This window comes from Chionomys nivalis, chromosome 10 (genome assembly GCF_950005125.1).
Source record: "Chionomys nivalis chromosome 10, mChiNiv1.1, whole genome shotgun sequence".
In the NCBI taxonomy this organism is placed as follows: domain Eukaryota; kingdom Metazoa; phylum Chordata; class Mammalia; order Rodentia; family Cricetidae; genus Chionomys; species Chionomys nivalis.
Window position 1 is genome coordinate 33,873,080 of NC_080095.1, and position 23,408 is coordinate 33,896,487.

Consider the following 23,408-nt stretch of genomic DNA (forward strand, 5'->3'; position numbering starts at 1 on the left):
TAGTGTAGGGTGGAGGAGAGACTGATTTCAGATAATATTGAAATTTTCCTAATTTGGAGATAGAAGAGTATTGGAATTCAATCTACGTGTATTTAATTGGCCTCAATCCAATTTCCAAATCCAAAGGTTGAGAAGCTTACTCCTGGGTGTATTTCTCCCAGCTCTGTGTTTCTTCTCTTACCTGATTCCCTTGTGATGGAGAAGTCAATGAGGACTTGCTTAACAATGGAGCAATTTTCTGGATCAATGACAAAAAGGCAGTCACACAAAGCAACACTAGTCTCCATGACCGTGTAACCAAGCTCACTATAAGCCAAATAATTCATGAACTAAGGTCTATCCATAAGGGATAATTTACACTAATTGCACTAAATGAAACTGATAAATTGTGCAGATTCAGAGACAAAATTTTTATGTCAGTGTAGGAATGTTTTCTAACACTTTAAAAGACAGAACTTCACCAGCAGGTGATAACCATTTTATATAGAGAAATTTCATCCAACTGATGAGACTTCCAGTCTTATTGCTTGGAGGTGACCAGTAGTTTTCAGTCAGCAACCTGGAACTGTTCCTATGCATTGATCAAAATAATAGGTCATTTTCTATACCCTGGGATTCCCTTTTGGGATTGTGCAAAGGACATCAAGCAAATTGCCTCAATGATCTCTTATAGCAGAGTTCTTGGTTTGTTTGGGTTTTTTGTTGTTGTTGATTGGTTGGTTGGTTTCTAGGTTTTTGTTTTGTTTGGGGGATTTTTTTTTCTTTTTTGCTTTTGTTTTGGGTTTTCAAGATGGGTATTCTCTATGTAGTCCTAGCTGTCCTAAAACTCACTCTGTAGACCAGGTGGCCTTGAACTCACAGAGATCCACTTGCCTCTGCTTCTCGCTCCAGAGTTCTGGGATTAAAGGCATGCACCCCCATGCCTGGCCTAAGTGTGGATTTTTGACAGGTTGTTAAGCAATATAAAATTGGAGTATTCTGTGGAGTATTCGCAGCCTGGGCTTCTGATCCAACAGAGCTGAGCTTTATCTTATGACATAAAAATGAAACAAACAAGATTTATATCTGTGTGGTTATGGTGAACTGGTTGCAAGGACCTGAGAAAGGACAGGCCAATAGAAAGAACTGGAGCTTAAGGTCTTCTTAGAATCAACTCTAATTCCAGTGGTTTTTTGGTAACTGTCATGGCCCTCGAATCCGTACCTATTAACCCGTAAATTAATAATCTAGTAAGACAACTAAATTAGATAATATATACCTATACCCAAGTGGAGATGTTCCATAAATAGTAATAGCAATTAACATATTAAGACCCAGGTTGCTTACACAATCTAGATATGTTAATAAACTGGAATCATGAGAAATGCATGTGAATATAACTCAATATGCCTACTATGAAGGAAGAAGACAACGTGTTCCCTAAAATGGAGGTTATGGGAAATTTTGTTCATTCAGTTTCTGTCTGGTTTGCAAATGACTCTGTTTCTTTTCTGGCTTACTAACTTCAATGTGGAGAGCTCTAGAGGTGTAGCGTGCGGTTGCACACCTATAATCTTAGCACTCAAAAGGCAGATGCAGGAATATTGCCACAAGCTCAAAGTCACTCTGGTTTACATAGTGAGTGTCAGGCCAATCAAGGTTACAAAGTGAGACAACATGGAGAGGGGGGTGGGGCAGGAAGGATCCACCTTCTCCTACCACTCACTATTCAGTAACACCATTGGTCATCAAGCTTCTATCACATGAGCCTTTGAGAGAGGCATTCAATGGCCAAACTATACCTAGTACGATTCATTCATTTTTAATGGTTTTTAAACAACACCCATGCATCTGTGGGATGCTACTAATGTTTTACCCTTAATTTATACCAAGAAATATCATAGTTACCTGATGCATATATTGGTATTTCAGGTTAGAATTCATCAGAGAAAAATAAGAGGGAACAGAAAAATATTAATAAAGTCTACTTTGAAACCATTTTTCTACTTACTCCAAATCATGGCTACCCAATATTTGAAAAGAAGCACATTTGGTGATGAGCAATTCACCATTTCATTAGGTAGCCCATGCAGGTTTCATAAAGCTACATTATTAAGCACAATTAACTCCTGTGGAGAGAAGACACCTACATTCATTTCATTTCCACAGTGTTCCCGTCTTTCCAGATGACAGAAGAAATGACTTAGCTTTAGTAACATGAAAGTGTTCACTCCAGATGGTTGATACTACATCACTGCTCTGTGTTCTAGCTCCTTGACATTTGGGAGGACCTTAGACTGCTCCACCACCCTCATTGTTCTCCTGTGAGTACATTCTGGGCAGGTGAATACTATTGTATGCTCCTTTAGCAATCCTGTAGCAGTATATAAGTTATTGTAATGTATGTGTCTCCTTTGCATACCTGAAGATGATAGAAATGGGGCAAAATCAAGATATTTGGAGATGTTTTCTCTGTTCGTACTAGCTGTACATGTACAATGGCAAAGCACAGCATCACCTTGAAAAGCTAACAGACTGCAATAGAATAGGAAATTAAGTTCTGTAGAAGACTAGCATTCAGTATCCAGGATGTAATGAGCAAACAGATATGCACAGTTTTCTCACCTTTTTGTCCTGCTTACTCCTCCATTGATAACAAAAGTAATTAGTGATTCTAATCCTCTTTTCTGCATCCGAGACTTCATTAGTTAGACTAGGCAAAAGGAAACAGGACATTCGTGCATCATGTAGCATCTGGGGTGAATTCTGAAAAGTGTATCATTAGGTAATGTTCTTACTGTGTGAACGTCATAAAATATGCTTAACAAATATAGATGTCTTTGGGCAATCGGCATGAGCTCTTTTTAAAATCTTTTTTGTGTGGGGTGGTATCATGTATTTTTTGTGTGTTTGTGACATGTATATAATATGTTGGCACATGCATGCCCCGACATCTGTATGGAAATCAGAGGACAATACTGAGTGTCGATCCTCACCTTCTACCTTCTTATTTGAGACAGAATCTCTGTTGTTCATTGTTCCACACATCAGAACAATGGGACCAGAAACTTCTGAGGCTTCAATACCTTCTTCTGCCCATCTCACCAGAGGAGCACAGGGATTAGAGCTCTGTGATACTCTGGCTGGTTTTACACAGCTTTAGGGGATTTGATTCCAGAGTCTCATATGTCAAGCCCTTTATCCACTGAGTCATCGCCACAACCCAAGGTGAACTCTCAGTGCAAACACAGATGCAGCAAACCCAGGATGATGTATGACTATTGCCAGCATAACATAGCAGACTCTTCCATATTATCCTTTTACAATAGTAAGTAGGAATACACTACAATAATGAAGGAAAGCATTGTATACTAAATCCATAAGCCAGTAGCATCATCTCTTATTATCACTATCAAGTTTTATATACTGTATATAATTCTATGGCTATACCTTTAGATTACTGGCAGTGTGGTAGGTTTGTTCACATCCACACAAACACAAACATAAGGAATGTAATGTGCATGACTTTATTGAATTTATTGTGCCTATATTGTCATGAAATAACAGAAATTTTCAATTACATTATCATCTCGGGGGGGGGGTCACTGTCACTGAGACTTTGTTAGATGGTGTACGACTGTATCACAGTGTGCTATAAAGGAAGAGAACAGACTTTTCTCAGCCAACAAAAACTGGGCTCAAACTTTATCTTGCTTAGCATTGCTTTTAAAAATCCCTCCTTCTGATCATCAGTTAAGACCTCATAATACAGAAAATAAATATCTGGAATAATGCAAGGTGTAAATGTGGCTCAGGGTCTGATATGTAGTCTCACAGTGAATATTAGGAAACTTAAGGAGTTGGTAGAGGGGAGTAAATGTGAACAAAATAAATTATATGAAATTCTCAAAGAATTAATAAAACTCTTTTTAAATAAAAAAAATCTAATTTCTAACATTTCTATGTTTTAACAACACTAATGCCAATGGTGTCTTTCTGAAGCATCAGTATCAGAAAACTAGGAATTTTTTGGCAAATTTCCAATTAGCCAAGACATACTATTAATTTCAAACCTTTTTTGTTTTATCCATTTTCATTGCAACTTACTACAAAAACTTTGCATATTCCTGAAAATGAATGGCATGTTTTATTTACTGAATTTTTGTTGTCAGCATGAAATTTACATGACAGCAGTAGAAATGTGATTCGTACAGAAAATTTTAAAACAGGTTGTTCTTCATTAGTAGTTTTTGTTTTGTTTTGTTTAAGATTTCTATCATTTTTTTCTGCTATAGCCAATTGTTCTATATAGTTCAGACCTATGGGTTATGTATTGCCTATAGAAATTAAACAACAATATTTTTGCTATATTATTGGCCCTTCATTTTGATGGTTTACAATTATTCTGTTGGGGGACATTTAGGGAGTATGATATTTGAGAATCCCAGCACTGATAAAAACTGGAATAAAACTCTGTAAGTCCTTTTTTCCCAATGCAGTATTCTCTTCAATACACTGTGCTGGGTTAGAAATCCTGATTTGTAAAATATCACATTCATAGAACACTGTGCTACAACATAAGACCAACATATGGAGATTGTGACCCAGTAGCTGGCAGCTCATAGGCAATAGTGAAGCCTACAATCGCTTTAGCCTACAATGGCTAAGAGTCTTGAGACATAGGAAGTACTTAGAGCAAAGAACCTAAAGACATCCAGAAAGCTGATTTAAAACATAAGCAGCCTCACTATTCTCGCCCGTATATGCCCTGGGATTACTGGAGAAAAGTAGAGATGGGGTTGAGTTTAGTCTACTTGACACATATCTAAGGAAAATTATTGCAAGTGTCGTCTTCAAGATCCACTAACATCAAAGGCTGTAGGAATCCTGAGGTTGGGCATGCAAACTTCTTGTGTGTTTTCCACACATTGCTCAAGAATAAACTGCTGCTATCAGAGATATCTCTTCTAGGATTCACCTCTTCCATCCAGAATATTCTAAAACCAGCACCCAATAGAATGACTCGAGTTCACAATACCATGTTGAATATTATACAGAGGACTATAAACTCCTCAGTTCAAAAGCTTCTAACACAAAAAGTGATAGAAATTTAAGATATGGAAATGCTACTTATATTTAACCATCATCCACTACATACACACATGGAGTTGTCTCAGTGTATCCTTATGACAAATTAAAGTTTACCCTCATTCTAGAATGAGTATGTTGACCAATAAGGAGGCCTGAGGAATATTTTATTGAATATAGCCCAGAATTTCAAACCTATAAGCTTTCTGTCTTCAATCATTTGGCATACTTGTACTAAATAGCAATCTAGAGTTGGGGGAGAAAAGAGCAGATGGGTCCTAAACCAAATTATGCCATTTTATGTGGGCCTCTTAAATAGATTTTAGCTCACTAAGTGTGTATCACTAAGCAACAAACAATCATTAATTAGATTGATATTGAAAGCTTTCATTATGTCATTTAAAGCTTATTTTAAAAGGTTTGTTCATATCAACACAAACACACAAATGGAGATGAAATAAAGTTTAAAAACTACAATGTGGCCGGGTGGTGGTGGCACATGCCTTTAATCCCAGCACTTGGGAGGCAGAGACAGGCAGATCTCTGTGAGCTCGAGGCCAGCCTGGTCTACAAGAGCTAGTTCCAGGACAGGCTCCAAAGCTACAGAGAAACCCTGCCAAAAAAAAAAAAAAAAAAAAAAAACCTACAATGTGTACGATGTGATATATTTATGTACTATCCAAGACAATGGCAAGGTTTCCACTCTGAATTGGAGAAAGAGGCTACTTAGGGAATTTTAGCTCTTTCAGCATTCCCGAACTCTTTCAGCAGAAAAAAAAATTGATTTTCAGACCAATAAGCAATCATCCACAGCTTGATAGTCTCTCCAGGGCCCTATCTCCTGTAATATGAATGTTTATGATATTTGTTATATAATTGCACAACTATAGTATGATTAATTATAAATGTATGCAATTTTAAAGTACATTTGAGCTGAATTATATGAGCTTCTAGACTGGAACATTTAAACATTACATGATTGAATTAAAACATCTGGTGGGCTTCCACAGCAAAGGAAGAAATTTGCAAAGCTAGCATGCAAGTTTTATGTGTATTTGAAAATGGTAATTGCTTCAGGAAACATTTGGTCTTAAATTATTGACCCTGTGATGAAGTCATCATCAATAAAGCTGAGATCATCCATAACGAATTAACTGAGCATTTATTGTGTGAAAAGCTATTTTTCTAAGCATGGGTAAATAGAGAAGGACACAGGCAATCTGAACTAAAGCATTTTTTAAAATGCAGTAATCCAATAAAAATTGATATCAGTGCTTAATAATGATTGTTGCTACTACATCATCTTGAAGGCATTTGAATTTTTATTTAGGAAGTTGAAAGAAATTTTAGAGTGAGCCTAGGAAAGTGAATGATTTTTAGTTCTTTGCTTACAACTTGATTGATAGACGAGCACAGGAAAATTCACTAAACAAATAACTGAGTTAAATTCAGATAGATAGATGATAGATAGATAGATAGATAGATAGATAGATAGATAGATAGATAGATAGAGAATGTGTCTGACTGTAGAACCTACATATGCCGATCACATGCCCTGTATTAAAGCATAATCTTTAACTTTGAATTTATAAAGCTACAACACCTGTGATTTGGTTATTGTTCTGAACATGCCTATGTGAATGACACCATCACATGTAAGCTGAGAGCCTAAGTAAAATGAAATAAAAGAAATATTCTCCCTCCCTCCATCCCTTTCCCCCTCTTCCCCATCATGAGATAAGGAACCTCTGTCACATGTTCCATCTCCATGGTCTTCTCCCTCACCATTGGTTAAGAAGCCATACACCCATGGACTGTGACCAGACATCTCTGAAACTATGAACCAAAACAATTACACCTGATGGGCAGTGGTGGTGCACACTTTTAATCCCAGCACTCAGGAGGCAGAGGCAGCAGAAGCTCTGTCAGTTCAAGGCCAGCCTGGTCTACAGAACAAGTTCTAGGATGGCTAGTTATCACATAGACAAACCCTTTCTCGAAAAACAAACAAGGAAGAAAAAAAAAAAGACCAATTCCACCCTTGGATTTCTTTTTCTTGAATATTTGACCCAAGGATCTTTTTAAAAATAAACCACATCTTGGGAGAGTAGTTAAGTAATAAGCACTTACCTAATTTAGAAGGTGCTGGGAGGGTTTAGGCCACACAAAAATGAAAGAGTAGAAGTCACTAAACTTTTCCCACCTGACACATCTAAGTGACTTACCCTCACTATTGTCTGATAGGTAGATGTATATTGATAGCTCACAATGGTTTAAGCATGTATTGCCTAATAACATGATGTCGAACATCTTTTCCTATACTCACTTTTTTCCCCATTGTCTGTGACAAGATATCATGAACTAGGCAACTTAGAATGCATTTAATTTGGGGCTTGCTTATGGTTTTAAAGGATTAGTCCATCATCATCATGGCAGGAAGCATGGGCAGCAGGCAGGCAAGCATAGCACTGGAGCATCAGCTAAGAGCTTGCATCCTGATCCACAAATTAGAAGTAGAGAAACAGAGAGACAGAGGCAGAGACAAAGACAGACAGTGTTGACCTAGCATGAGCGTTTGAAACCTCATAGCCTACCCCAAGTAATAGTCCTCCTCCAACAAAGACAAACCTCTTAATCCTTCACAAAATAGTTCTACAAACTAGGGGCAGGCATTAAAAAGTACTTTAGCCTATTAGCTACTCTTATTCAAACCAACACACCATATATATCATCTCTACTGTTTATCTGTTCAAACCAACACACCATATATATCATCTCTACTGTTTATCTGTTTATGCTTCTGCGTAAGTTCCAACTGGATCGGTTTTTCTTTGACTATTTTCCTTGAGCATACATGTTCTTTATGCTTAATATTAGTCCTTGATAAGACATAAGGCTATCAAATACTTTCTCCCAGACTTTACTTAGGAGACTCTGTCTGGTTCATTCCCTTGACATGGTCTTTTGTATAGCAGAAAATGAAAATGCTAATTTTTGAAATAGAACATACTACTTTTTCCTTTTATAGGCCATGCTTTTTCTGACAAATCTAAAGCCCTAATTCCTTCCAAAATATATCTGCCTTCCTTTTTTCACTAAGAGTTTTAAAGTTTTTCATTTAAACTAGTGACAAGTTTTGAGTTTATATTGTGTGTGAGATGTGAGGTTTCTGTCAAAGGATGCTATGGTAGCTGTTTGTATGCAGAGATGTTCAATTACTCCAGCAGCTTTTGTGAACAAGGCCATTCTTTCTCCACTGGGTTGGCTTATAGTCTTACTAAAATTCATTTGGATATTTTATATGGTATATTTTTATGTATGCTGTACAATTCTATTAATGTGTCTGTCTCTCTACCAGTGCAGTATGGCCTTGATTACATAATTATGTGATAAGGTTTGAAGTTGCATACACCAATTCTTATTTCTTATTCCTCTTTCAGTGTTGATTTTAATGCTTCTAAAAATTTTGGCTGTAAGTAAATATTTGAGGAAATTCTTCTTCATATCTTCAAAGAAATCTTGGAGTTTTGATTTAGAACAATACTTCATCTGTATGTTAAGTTAAAAACACAAACGTGGCATACTTCTGTGTTGTTCCAGTGTGCCTTGTATTGCTGTGATAAGCACCACGATGAAATACAATTTGAGGAAAAGGTTTGCTTCAGTTTACAGATTATAGTTCCTCACCAAGGGAAGTCATGGTGATAATTAAAGATAAGAATTTGAAGGCAAGAACTGAGGCAGATATGGAGAAATTCTTCTTACTGGCTTGCTCTCCAGGGCTTGCTCAGCTTGCTGTCTAACATAGTGCAGGATCACCTACCAGAAGTGGTATCACCTACAATAGCCTGGACCCTCCCCCACATCCATCATCAGTTAAGGAAATTCTTCCACAGAACTGCCTACAGTCAATCTGTTCAAGGCTATTCTCAGGTAAGGTTTGCTCTTCCCAAATGACTCTACTTTGTTCCTATTTAGTGCCATATTGACAAAAAATAACCAGCATATGTACCATGTATCAATGCCTCATCTCATCTAACTAGGCTAATCACCACATTTATCTACACTTTCTGTATTGGTTCCTGCTTAACTTTCTGCAATGGCTTCCCTCAGGGGTGGACTGCAATTAGGATGTGTAAGCCAAATAAACCTTTTCCTTCCTACATTGCTTTTGGACAAGGTCTTATCTGCTAAACTAATTAGTCCATCCTCTCTCAAATCAACTTTGCTCAGTTTCTAGGATGTATGCAGGATAAAGTCATATAAAACACCATGATCAAAGCAACTTACAGAAGAATTTATTTGGGCTTGTGGCTCTAGAGAGTGAAGAGTCTGTCATGGTGGAGAATTGGCAGGCATGGCAGCTGAAACAGCAAGCAGAGAACTCATATCTTGAATTCAAGCATGAAGCAGAGACTGACCTAGAAATAACATTAATCTTGAAACTGTTGAAGTACATTGCCAGTGATATACTTCCTCCAGCAATGCCAGGCCTCCTAAGACTCCACAAATAGTGTCACCCACTAAGAACCAAGTGTTCAACTGCTGTAGACTCTGAGGGATATTTATTATTCAAATGACCACATAAGACATAAAGAAATCAAACTGGAATTTATCTGGAAGTTTCCTCTCCACTAACCAACCCTCATAGTGCCAGAAGATGCTATACAGGCTGCTAGAGTAGACTTGGCATCAACAGTCTTGATCAGACATTGACTCTGTAGAAAACATTACCATCTGGCCAGCCAAAATGTGCCCACAGGTTCAATCATGGCAAGTCTGTTAAAGGGTAACTAACTACTTTCTGATTATAGGGAATTGACATCTGCTACTGAAAACCCATTCATAAGTTCATAACTAAGGAATTTCATAATTAAGGAGGTCTTTAAACCCTACTGGGAAGGCTTCACTGTGAGACTTCTTCATTGACTGATGGATGTTTACAAGTATGTTGTCTTGCTTCAAGTGCTTGAACATATCCTTGTAAGCTTTTATTTACTGGTTTCCAGATACTTTTATTGTGAACAAAATTACTTTCTGTATCATTGAAGTTACTTAAATTTATTTCCAGTTTATTTTAACTAGTATATGATGCATGAACACTTGAAAAGAATATGTAGTTGATTATTGTTGTGTAAAATTTTCTTTAAATACACATTGGTTAATCATACTATTCAACGTTTCTGTCTCCTTGCTAATTTGCTGTTTAATTACATCCTGAACTATTTAAAGGTATGCTAAAATCTCTATCTAAACTGCTAGTGTATCTATTGGACTTTCAGCGCTCTTACCTTCTAGTTCATATACTTAAACATCTTATAGTTTTATCCTTAGGGTTACAACATACATATTTAATATTTCTATGTCCTCTTGGGAAATTGATCTTTTTATCACTATATAATATGTTTCTCTGTTTCCAGTAATTTTGTTGTTCAAAAGTCTCCTTTAGCAGTAATAATATAATTATTTTCTTTGGATTACTATTCATATAATCTACCATGTTTCATTATTTTGCTATTAACCTGTCAATATACTTTTGTATGAGAATATTTATAGACTGCAAGTTCTTGGACTATAATTTTTTAAATCCACTCTACCAATCTCACTTCTAATTGATATTGTTTAGACCATGTGTGTTAAGAAATCATTGAGATGTCAAATCTGAAATCTGTAGGTTTAGTTTTGCTTTACCATTTTTTCATATCTGTTTCATATTAATCTATTTTTTCGTGACTACTGTGTGTTACTTGAACATTTTGTACAATTCTCTTTTAGTGATTGATAGTGATTTTTCAGTCTTTCTCAATACATAACTTTTCTGTTTGTTTCTTATATATCAAACTATATTCAAATATAACAACCTACTGGTTTCATCATTTTACCAACTCCTTTTATCTCATTTTACTCCATTCTAATATATTAAATAATTTTCTTATAAATTAAGAACTAATACAGAAGTGTGACTATTTTTATTTCACTCTTCAGAACAAATTTTTAAAGTAAAAATTTATTTTGCTCTCACAATATTTTTATTTAATTATTATTATTATGAGTTTGGTTTTGAATTTTGAAGACAGAATTTTCCTGTATATCCCCGGTTGCCCTTGAACCTACTCTGTAGACCAGACTGTCCTCGAACTCAGGGATCTGACTGCCTTTGTCTCAAGAGTGCTAGGATTAAAGGCATGTACCACCACCATCTGGCATTTGCACAAATTTTTGTTTTTTTTTCTTCCTTGTATTATGCTTTCTTTCTTCCTTATACCATGCTTTCTTTCTGTTTACAGAACTTCCTTCCGCCATTGTAGAGTAGTCAGGATAGGAAGTGGCTGTCCAGTATCTGAGTAAATTCCCATTTGTTCCTGAAAGAGATTGCCAGAATATCAGGTTCTGGGGTGGTGGTGCTTTCTTCCTGGTATTTGAAAACCACTCTACTACTTCCCGCTCGGATCCCTTACTGCTCATGAGAAATGTACTCTTTCACACTGTCTACCCAGCGTAAAAGAAGCTACTATTTCTTAACTTTGGCTTTTAGTGTCTTTTTCACTGATTTTAGTTTCTAAAAAAGTAAGTCTTGAGGTGGCTTCCTATGTATTTTTTAAGCTCTATTGTGATTGGAATTTATTTAGTTTCTTACTACATAATTAGTGCTTGTGTACATGTGTGCCTGTGGGTGGGGGTTTCCGTATGTCTGTGTGTCTCTGAGTCTGTGTGCATGAAAAAGAGGGAGGAAACACCACCGGGCACATGTGGAATTCAGAAGAAATGTAAGGAAGTTGTTTCTCTCCTTTCACGTGTGCATTCCAGGGATCAAACTCGGGTTGTCCAGTTCATTCTGGTTTTGTGTTGTTTTCCAAAGTTAGGAAGTACTCAGCCATTATTTCTTCAAGATATTTTTCGGTCCTGATCTCTTTCTTACTTAAGTCAGGGGTTCTGATAATGTAAAACTGAAAACTTTTGTTAGAATCATAGGCTCCTAAGGTTCTGGTTTATTTATGTGTGCATCTGTTTATTGGTTGGTTGCTTGGACTATGTGGATATGCCTGTCGGGATACTGTCAGCTTTCTGATCATTTTCCATCTAGTCTTTGAGCTGTTGAGCCCATCTATTGAAGCTTTCATTGTAACTGTGCTTCTTCCTTTTGGTTTTTCTTTGTGTCTTTTATTTCTTTGCAAAGATTTTCTAGTTTATCATTTATTTAAGCAACTTTTTAGTTGTGGAAGCATCTTTATGACATCCTCCAGTCTTGCTCAGATAACTCTGGCATCACTGTCATTTTAATTACTGCGTCCATAGATGGTATTTTTTGTCAGTTTTCCATTTCCCTATCCCTTGGTATGGTGAGCGAGTGATTTTTGATATATCTGGGGAACTGTGATACTTTGGTCTTATTTGAGTCGTACAGTCTAGCTGCCTTCTTAGCCATCACCTTTTCTAATGAGATGGGGAAATTCTGACTCTCAGTCCATCTCCATTGGTACTTTGTGTTTGCTAAGAGAAGCACAGGAACCTCACTACTGCTTCTTTCTGGGATTTCACTGACACAGAGCTGAGGAAGCGGGTCCTGGTTCCTCTGAGATGGTGGTATATATCTTTATTTTACTTAACCTTGCAGCAGCATCTTACCCACTAAGCTCTTGGCATCTATTGCTAAAAGGACATAGACACATTTTCTGCCTTCCTAGGCTCCCCTTTTGCTAATCCTGCCTATGCCTAGATTGGAAAAAAAAAGTATTTCTGTAATTTTGTTCTGCACATACTGGCATTTCTGAGTTGCTGGCTTTTTAGTTACTTGTCTATCAAAATTTAAAACAAACCACTCTCATGCTATCCTTGAGTGATAAGTCTCTGTTTCTCCTCATACTTTTAATTTTTTTGATGTTCATCCTATAGACTTATTTAAAATTTATTGAGAACATAAGAAGAAAGAAAAAGTTTATCTATTCCCCCTTGAGCAGAAGTTGTTTCATGCTTGTTTTATGACTTTCTTTTGTGAATATCCCTCCAATTTTTGAGTACTAACAATTATTGTCATAGAACAACTTGAAATCTCAAAATATAAGTTGCTATGCTCTTGAACAAGACTGTGAGAGACAGGTACTCTAAAGAGATTGCTCCTCATTGTCTAAACACCCCATGCCCTTAAAATTTATCTATTTATTACCCCAGAAGCTATTCACAAGATCTTCAAGGCTCCTCAAGTTTCATGAAGAGACCAAGCTCTACCCGTGGGCATAACCTTACTAAAACCGTATTATAAAAACGCTAGTCAGTAGGACTTCTGAACACTATTGAGATTCTTATAAAAGTTTTTTTTTAAAAAAAAAAAAAGTCTCCCTCCTTACTGTTCTCCGCTGGGCAATTGAGTCTGTTTATTCCTAAAGACTAATCTTCTATCATTCTCTCTACAAAAGTAAGGAATAAGTAAGCATACAGAGTGAACCGTTTTTCTTTTCACTCCTAGCCTTGCCCTTAGCTAAAATCTCCCCTTTCTTTCCTAGATAGAAAAATCCCAATGTGTATCAGTGAATGCAACAGCTAAAAATTTTCAATTTGTTTATTATGTCTACACTCATTCCTATCCTAAGTAATACAGAATATTACTGACATTTATTTATATCATATTAATATTTTAGGGGACTTCAGAGGTCATGACAATATTTGTGGCATCAATGACCTAAAACAGTTTGGAAGATAAAACATATACTTTCAAAGAAAGTTGAAATAAAAACTAACTAGTATTAACATTTCAGGTTAATATATTTTTATTATTAACAAAGAAAAAGGACAAAGCAAAAAAAAAGTGGTTGTTTTCTGTTTGATTTTCAAAGAAAGTTGTGGGGAGAAAGCAGAACTTGAGCCCAGACATTGTAGGTAGTAAATGCGGATTCTAGAAGGAAAATTCCTGAGTCTGTACTCTAGTGAGTGGATTATGTTGGGGAATTTTAGTTTAGCTCATAAGCATACATGAGAAGAATCAAAAGAATAAATTTGGGGTTGAGGATATAGCTCACTCTGTGAAATGCTAGCCACACAAGCAGAGGACCTGATTTTGACACCCCAGCAAAAGTCAGTGGTGTGCATCTGTAATCCCAGGGCTGAGGAGGCTGATCCATGGGACTTTCTGAATCACTGGCATGGCCAAATTGGTAAGATTCACATTCTGTGAGAGATTTTGTCTCAAAAACTAAGTTGACAAAGACATCTGACATCAACCTCTGGCCTTCACAAACACACATTTACATGTTCGTGTATACCACCATAAATATGTGAACACACAGGAAAAGACACACATATGCACACACACACACGCACGTGCACACACACACACATTTAAAGTGAATAATTAATGAAAAACAAACTCATGAATTTGAAAGAGAACAAGAAGGGAGAAAAGGGAAGAGAAAAATTATTTTATTATAACCTCAGAAGTAATAATAATAAAATTGAACAACAATTTTAGGAAGAAAAGTCAGTTAATATTATTTAATATATTAAATTAAATCCCAAATGTAGGCAGTCTCTGGGAATCTCTGGAAATAGAATTAGAGATATTCGTTTTATAATGGAGGAAAGATCTACTTTTCTTAACAATGTAACAAGATAAAGTTGTTTACGCCTGCTTTAAAGCCTAGAGCTCTTACTGTCTGCTGGGTTCTGATTGAATAACTAGTCAGTGGTAAACAAGTTAGATTTAAAGTTGCCCAATAAAAGCTTCTTGAGAACAGGCACTAACAAATCAAAATGTCCTTAACCAGTGAAATGGTTCCAACTAGAAGAGCGAAACAAAAAGTATCGAGTGATTAAAAAATAAGGAAAGCATTCTAAATGCAGCAGCTGTTCAAATTTTCAGTTACTGCCCAGTTCCTTTTGCCCAGAATTCCACATAGGAGAAACTTTCTACGTAGTTACTATGTGATTTGACAAAATAATCCTCAAAACGAATAGAAACTCATACCTGCCAATGCTGTTGTCTTCAAGAAATTTTAATAAGCCACAGACAAATTTCTTGGTGGTGGTCATGGTGGTGGTGGTGTGGTGATGCTGCTGGTGGTGGAGGAGGTGAGGGGCTGGTAGTGATTGGTGTTGCTGATGGTGTGGTAGTGTGTGGTGCTGTGGTGGTGGTGAGGTGTGGTGGTGGTGGCGGAGGTGGTGGTAGTGATAGAGAATGTGTTATGGTGGTATGGTTGTGGGGTGGTGGTGATACGGTGGTGGTGTGGTGATGTGGTGGTAGTGGCGGAAGTGGTGGTGGTAGTGATGGAGAATGTGGTATGGTGATATGGTAGTGGGGTGGTGGTTATACGGTGGTGGTGTGGTGATGTGATGTGATATGGTGGTGGTAGTAAGTGGTGGTGGTAGCGATGTGGTGGTGGTGTGGTGATGTGGTGGTGTGGTGTGGTGATAGTGATGTGGTAGTGTGATGGTATGGTATGGTGGTGTGGTGGTGTGGTGTGGTGTGGTGTGATGTGGTGTGGTGTGGTGTGGTATGTGCGTGGTGGTATAGTGGTGGTGTGGTGGTTTGATATGGTGTGGTGTGGTGATATGATGGTGGTGGTGTTGTGATGTGGTGATATGGTGGTTGGGGGTGGTGGTAGCAATGTGGTGGTGGTGGTGTGGTGGTGGTTTGAAGCAGAGTCTCATATACTCTAGCTGACCTCATGTGCCAAGCAACCTAAAACTCATGATCCTCCTTCCTATACCATTTTCCAGAGTTCTGAAAATAGATGAGTAACTCCACACCCAGCCCGAACTCTCTTCTGGTTCCTAAGGAAACAGCTCTGGGAACTTTACCAATCAACTGCCTATGCATTGATTCCTGATGTTCTCTTTGCTTTCACGTCTTTGGTTGCAGGAACATGGTCAGTGACATTTCATACCAAAAGTTGTTGGTCTGCTGTGCGCCAGACATTTGGCTGTGCGTTCTGATCTAATCAACCTTCACAATGCAAACAGATAGATGCTATCAGGACTCCTGTGTCACTAATGAGCAAACAGACATTCAGAAAGGTCTTTCACTTTTCTGAGATTCACACCTTACCAGCACAGAACCCAGGCTGTCAATCAAGGTTCACCTTCCCTCCCTTGACTTTCTTCTGATGACCAGACATTATTAGAGGATTACCAAAATATGGAAGGAGGCCTGGTAAAGCCAACGGATTATCTAGCCTAGTTTCAGGAATATGAGCTATCCTGGTCTTACTTTTGATGTTCTTTAAAAATAAAGGGAAAGGAAAGTCAAAGACATGAGCCAGAATTATTTTTCTCATATATTTTTAATTAAAGGTTCTTTCTTAGCCTTTCTATACTGCTTTCTGAGTTTTGGAATAAATAGAGAGGAAAAGTTTGATCTGGGAGGAGATTTCCTGCATAAAGCACAGTCTGAAGCTGCTGAGAGCATCCCGAAAGGGTGTCTATCCTTCATTCCAACCTGCCCTCAGGTCATAGAGAGTAGTAAGACATCCACAGATTGAGGGACTTTTGTGATTTTGCTTTTCGGGCTTATTAGAAATATCATTCATTAGCACCGAACAGGAATTTAGGTATCTGTACATAAATTAGTACATCAGTTAAAAGAATTCTATGACATAGAAAGATAGTTTTAAAAAAGAAATTATTTGTGTGGAGTCATCCTGTCTCTTTCTTCTCGCATGCTCTCCGCATCCTGCTTTCCTTCTTGAACCCCACCTCTAGCTGCCAAGTTCAACCTGGGAGAGTTTTGAACTCAGGAGGAAGTGTGGGCATTAGATGCTGGTTGCTACCTCTGAATAGCTCTGGACCCAGCTACCCCTTCCACATTCACAGAAGCCCCTTCCAGAGCGCTTCCCCACCATCACAACTTTGGATACCTTTCGATGCTATGTCAATATGTGTGTGAGTCTTACATGCCAATCATCGATACAGAATATCCCTGATCTAATTCCATCCTTCAGATGTTGGTACCTGTCCTATTTTTAAGCCATTAAAAACATGTTTGTTTATACTGAAGTCTCAATTATATTCTCAATGTAGTATGTGTGCAAATTAAAGACTCGACTCTTTCTTTTTTGCGTGCGGGGGGGGGTCTTTGTTAACATTGCACAATAAATAGTAGATGTGAAGGGTCACTGGGAAATCTATTGCTCCTCATCATTACAGATTAGTCGAAGGGCAAATTAATGAAGCTGACACAAATGAAGAAGCTACTTATAATCAACATTATGGAAAATATAATGAGGAAGATAAAATAATAACTTGTCACTGAGCTGGCAAAGGGGCAGCAAGAGGCAGGAAGAAATACATGGATTGTTTTTTTCTTGGGGTGCCTTAGTGGTAGAGTACTTGCCTAACATGTGTAGCACCCTGTGTTTGACCCTCAGAACCACAGAAAATAGGCTTGGATTGGCTGAAAACTTCAGCATTAATTGTTTAGTTCCTCAATTTCCAAACTCTTTCAACTTTAAAAAGCTGAAGAAGTGGAAAAATCACTGTCAGTGGAGGCATTAATTGAATATTTTAAAAAAACTTCAGCACTCATTCTTGGTTTGACCTGAGTCACATCCCAGAACCAACACAGCAACCTGGCATGGTGGAGTGCAAGCTTGTAAAGCCAGCTAATGGTGGGCAATGGACAAAATCCTAGGGACTAACTGAGCAACCAGCATAGCCAACCCAATGAACTCCAGGTTCAATAAGAGACCCTGTCTCAAAGCAGTAATGAGATAGAGAATGATCAAGGTAGATGACTGAAGTCAGTCTGTCTCGATACACAAACACATCACACATACATGCACAAATACATCACCCATGCACACACAGGCACACACATACATTCATATACACTCACAGACCACATACACACACACACACACTCAATATACCTCTGAAGAGAGAGACATGCACATACCAAGAATAAGGGGACTTTTATGTTGATTTCATTTCCCACAAACTGGTCATTTATTTAAAAACATCTGATGGGCTATCAGGAAGATAACTCCAGTGCTGACCTCCCTACAAAAATATAAATTCTACCCCACACACAAAACTGCCTTCATAACAACTGCAAAAAATCAATTTAAAGAAAAAGAAGAAAAAGGAACCTGAGACAAACACAGCCAGTTGCATATTAAAAAGGTGTCTAGCTGAAAAGGCTGTGGGAAAAATGAGAGAAGTCATGTCATGCTAATACAGGGTGTGGTACATGAAAGTTAGTACCTAGTCGGGGGAGTGGTATTAGCAGCAGCTGGGAAAAAGTGTTTAATTTCAGTTCTGATCGTAAAGTGCAGCATCATTAAAAAAGAAAGCAAACCTCAGAAGGAACTTGAGATTTCAGTCATTTTTAAAACCCCGATGAAGGACATGTTCCAGCATTAACACTTGGTCAGAGGCTCCCATTAGTAATCAAGGGGACAGTGTGCATCTGCACCGTGTAAGAGATAGTGCGTTCTGGAAGAAGTCAATCCCTATATCTCCCCTGCTGATAAGAAACTGAGAGGCACGAAACAACCCCAGATGGTGCATGCTGTCGTAATGGATGGAGACTTTTAAATGGTGTGAGTTAAGTTTTACTTTGTGTTTTCATGGAAGATCCGCTGCCCAGGACATTTGAATTGTAAACTAGATTCCCCGGGAGGAATATTTATGTTAAATATAAAGTTTTGCTGAATTGTATGGGTGATATTGTTCATCACCTAAGCACAAGGGGATATAAAAAATATTTCATATTAAACCATAAATGCACAACCCAACTTGTTTAATATGAAACTATATTCCATTTCCTGAAATGATCTCTCCTCCTACTTGTATAAAGTTGTATCAAAGGAGAAGATTCAAATCAATTTCACAGATATCAACACTTACTTTCCTGAGATTGTAATGTATAAATAACCAATTGGGGTAAGATTTAACATTTCTTGACAAAATATTCTGGATGGACATGCAAGGCCCTTCCTGAAAACTCTTTTCTCTGATTACTTGGAAAAGAACATTATTTTAAAATCCTTTATTTAATAAAATGCAGTGGCCATCCCAACTTTAACAGTGCTATATCATATCTAACCCAACAATTTTGGAAAAAAGAAGCCACCTAGGATATTTTTTAAGAAAACTCAACAAGGTGGCACAAGTTTATAATCCTTGCATTTAGTAATCTGAGGCAGACAAGTTGCAAGTTCAAGGCCTATCTCAACCACCTAGTGAATTTTGGGGTCAGCATGGGATACATGAGAAAAAATTTGTCTCTCAAAGAAAAAGGAAGGGAGGGAGGGAGGGAAGGAGGGAAAGAGAGATGACTCAGCACATTATTCTTCTTGCTGCGAAGGCTAATGACCTGAGTTTGTTCCCCAGGACCTAGGTAGTAAAAGAAGAGAACCAACTCCTATTGGTCATCTGTTGACTTCCATAGACAGGAATATATGTGTGTGCCCAGAGACACCACACACACATACAAAATAAATAATATTTTTTAATTAAAGATAAAAATAACACTCACTGTCATTCCATTTTAAGGTGGAACAATTCAACTTCAGCTCTATTTCTGTCATTAATTGCAGTTGTGTGACCTAAGGCAAGTCCATGACTCTCCTAACATTCTTTATCTGTCAAAAGAGAAACTTTTCAAAAATGGTCAGCTTTAAAATCATATACATACAGGCAACACTAAATGAACTCAGCACTAAATGAACTCAGTGTCTATGTAAACATATACACACATATATACCCACTGAGTATAAATATTTATTTATATTATATGTTCATATAAATATTTATATATATGCAGATATATAATCAAAAAGAGGCCATGATTTGAGGATAGGAGGTGAACATGGGACCAGTTGGAGGTAAGAAAGAGAAGAGAAAGTACCTGATTACATTTTAATTGAGAAAATACTAGAATTGAAGTTTTTTTAGAAATCTACTCGAGTATCTAGTTGAGGACTTGTTCACAGTCTTACTCGGAGTGCTTCTTAAAAACAGGTAGTCTTCAATCTCCCTTGACTCTACAGAATCAGACTCCAAGGGTGTCATATCTTGAGTGATTCTCACATTTCCAAAGCATGATGACCAGCTGCTGCGCAGGCTGCTTTCAAGGACTTACAGCTTTAGCGCGCATCTCCAGCTAAAACAGCCAGAAAAACAGGACCATTAACTTGCTGGTTCAGATTCCACCAGCGCTGTCCAGAACCATTGTGCATTTTGTAGCAAACTTTTTGATAGTTTATTATTCAAGCAAACATTTTAACTTTATCTCTCCTGTCTATAGATTCTGCCTCTATAGGAATCCAACTTGATTTTTCTTATTTTTTTCATTTCAAGCAAAGAATGGAAACTGCTTTGCAAAGCTCAAAAAAAAAAAACTCAGTTACTATTAACTACTTTTGACACCATAAGCTTTCCAAACATAATTAAAGTTAAAAAATCTTCCTATTAGAAGATAGGAGTGAAGGACTCTGAAGTGAATTTTCTTTAACAAGAGGAAAGAAAGGGGCTGGAGAGATGACTCATCAGCTGAAAGCACTTGCAGCTCTTGAGCTCTTGCAGAAGATCTAGGTTTGGTCCCAACACCCACTTGATAGCTCACAACCATCTGCATCTCTTGTTCCAGCCTCATAGGCAAGCACATGGTACACTTACATACATGCAGTCACGACACATATGAAATAAAAAAGAAGAAACTTTTTTCTGAAGAAAGAAAGGGAAGAAGAAAGGGAAGCAAGAAAGGGAAGAGGAACAAAGAACAAAATGGAGACTGAGCCTCTACAGTCTGAGAAGTCATCTTTTCCGTTATGCAGGTGTGTGCCAGTTGAATGCGCCTTCAGGATAAAGGAACCGTCCAAGAGAAAGTAGTGGTCTTACATTGCTATCCTAGCCAGGATCTGGGTAATAACCCCATCTGATAGGGAGATGATGAAATGTGAACTAAAGAAAATGAGTTCGTGAACCTGAGATGTTAAAGAAAAAGAGAAAACAAATTATTCAATATCTTAGAACTGCCTAAAGCTTTCTTTTAGCCAAGTTAAATTTCCTCTGTGAAGAATAATTTGCAGATCGAATAGGACATCGAGTGTGGGTACAGCCATCTTCCATTCCATCCGCAGCTCAGCAGGTGAGCATGTGAACAAATTTACCTAAATATTTTGGTTTCTTGCTTTAATATTAGAATTTTCAGGTCTGAACAAGCCTAAAAAGATAACATTAGCCTTCTTGTTTATGAAAAACAATGATACTTCTATATAAGAGCTCAACTCACAAACTTAGAAATGCCAGTGCCTTGGGGAAAGGGCTGTGTGACCTTGGGGATACTTGCTTCTCCTGCAGTGTTGGAATGAATGCATCTCAGTTTTCAAATTGGTGGATAAGGCTCTAGATTCAGCCCCATCTCTTGTGCACCTGCATACGCATATGCAGGCACACACACATACACACACACACACACACACGACACATAGGTAGTCACTATTTGTGTTCAAAAGATTCTTTCATTTGCACAGGATTGCCAAACAAACCCAATTTGACTTAAGCAAAAAAAAAAAAAAAAGGAGCTTTATTAAAAAGTTCAAGAACAGGATGAGCACCAGACTTCCATTTACAGCCTCAAAAAAATATTCACTGACTGATTCTCCATCTTCTGAGTTGTCTCTGATTGTAGGCAGGCTCTCTATGTGTAGCTAAAGAAGCCTACCATTAAGCTGTCATGTCTTGGTTTCAGTTCCAGCTGGAAGGAGCATGTGACTTTGTATCACAATTACCAACACGAGGTTATTGCATCTTGATATTTCAAGCAAATAAAATGCCTTACCTAAACTAAAATTCAGTGCCTAACTCTAAGGCAAGTGTAGCCCTCCATATTAAATATTGAGTAACAACGGCAAGATAAATACACTGGAGATCATAATTTAAATTTCATTCTTTGACAGTTTCGTTGATGTGTATAGTAGTATAGTATATGTATGTGTATTTTAGCCTTTCTTACCCTCCTCTGACTACCCTATCTCATCTTCCTGCCTTTCACCGTGAAACCCTTTGGCATTCCCAAGACCTCCTCCTTTCATGTTTTTGTGTGTGTGTGTGTGTGTGTGTGTATGTGATGATCCATTAAGTTTAAATAGGGTTGACTACATGAGTGAGTGTGGTGTTTATAGATGAAATCATGGGCAATTTTATCGGTGATTACATCAATGAAAAAAGGACCCTTTTCCCCCCTAGTCAAGATTAACTGTCAATAGCCCCTCAAAGACTGGTGGGGCCTCGAGATTCTTTCCCCCTTCCATGGTAAAATGGTGATGGCTCCAATCTTGGGCAGCTTTGGTGCAAGCAACCCCAGCTGCAAAGAGTTCATGAGTGCATCAGCTGTGTCATATCCAAAAGACAATATTTCATAGTAGTTCCTCCTACCTCTGATTTTATGACCTCTCTTCCTCCTCCTGCTCAACTCAAGGGCCATCATGGAGTGCGTGAAATAGATATCTCACTTAGACCAGAGTCTTCTACAGTAGCTTGTTTTCTGTACTTGGCATGCCGTGAGTCACTGTATTTACCACAGTCCATGGCCAAAAGAACCATTCCTGGGTATACATGCCAGTAATTAGAAGGTGGCTTGATAATATGCCTAGTATAATTACAAACTTTCGTACATCAAGAATAACATCAACAAAGTTTCTAAAAAAAAAAAAAAACTTAAAATAGCTTAAAATCCAGAACAAAATAATGAAGCCAAATTCATTTACATCAACGATAAAAATTGGGTATTTCAATTTTATTTTTTTTTTTTTTTTTTTTTTTTTTTTTTTTTTTTTTTTTTTTTTTTTTTTATTCTTTTTTAATTAAAATTTCCACCTGCTCCCCGTTTCCCATTTCCCTCCCCTCCTCCCAAATATTGCCCCCTCCCCCCACTCCCCTCCCCCTATCCCCACTCCTCTTCTCCTCCCCCCACACCATTCCCCCTCCCTCTCGATACTGAAGAGCAGTCCAAATTCTCTGCCCTGCGGGAAGACGAAGGTCTTCTATCTACGTCCAGGAAGGTGAGCTTCTAAACAGGCTAAGCTCCCACAAAGCCAGTTCATGTATTAGGATTGAAACCTAGTGCCATTGTCCTTGGCTTCTCATCAGTCTTCGTTGACCGCCATGCTCAGAGAGTCCGGAATCAACCCATGCTTATTCAGTCCCAGACCAGCTGGCCTTGGTGGGCTCCTAATAAATCAGTTCCACTGTCACAGTGGGTGGGTGCATCCCTCGTGGTCCTGATTTTTTGCTCTTGTTCTCCCTCCTTCTGCTCCTCATTTGGACCTTAAGAGCTCAGACCGTTGCTCCAAATTGAGACTCTGTCTCTACCTTGATCCATCGCCAGATGAAGGTTCTAAGGTGAT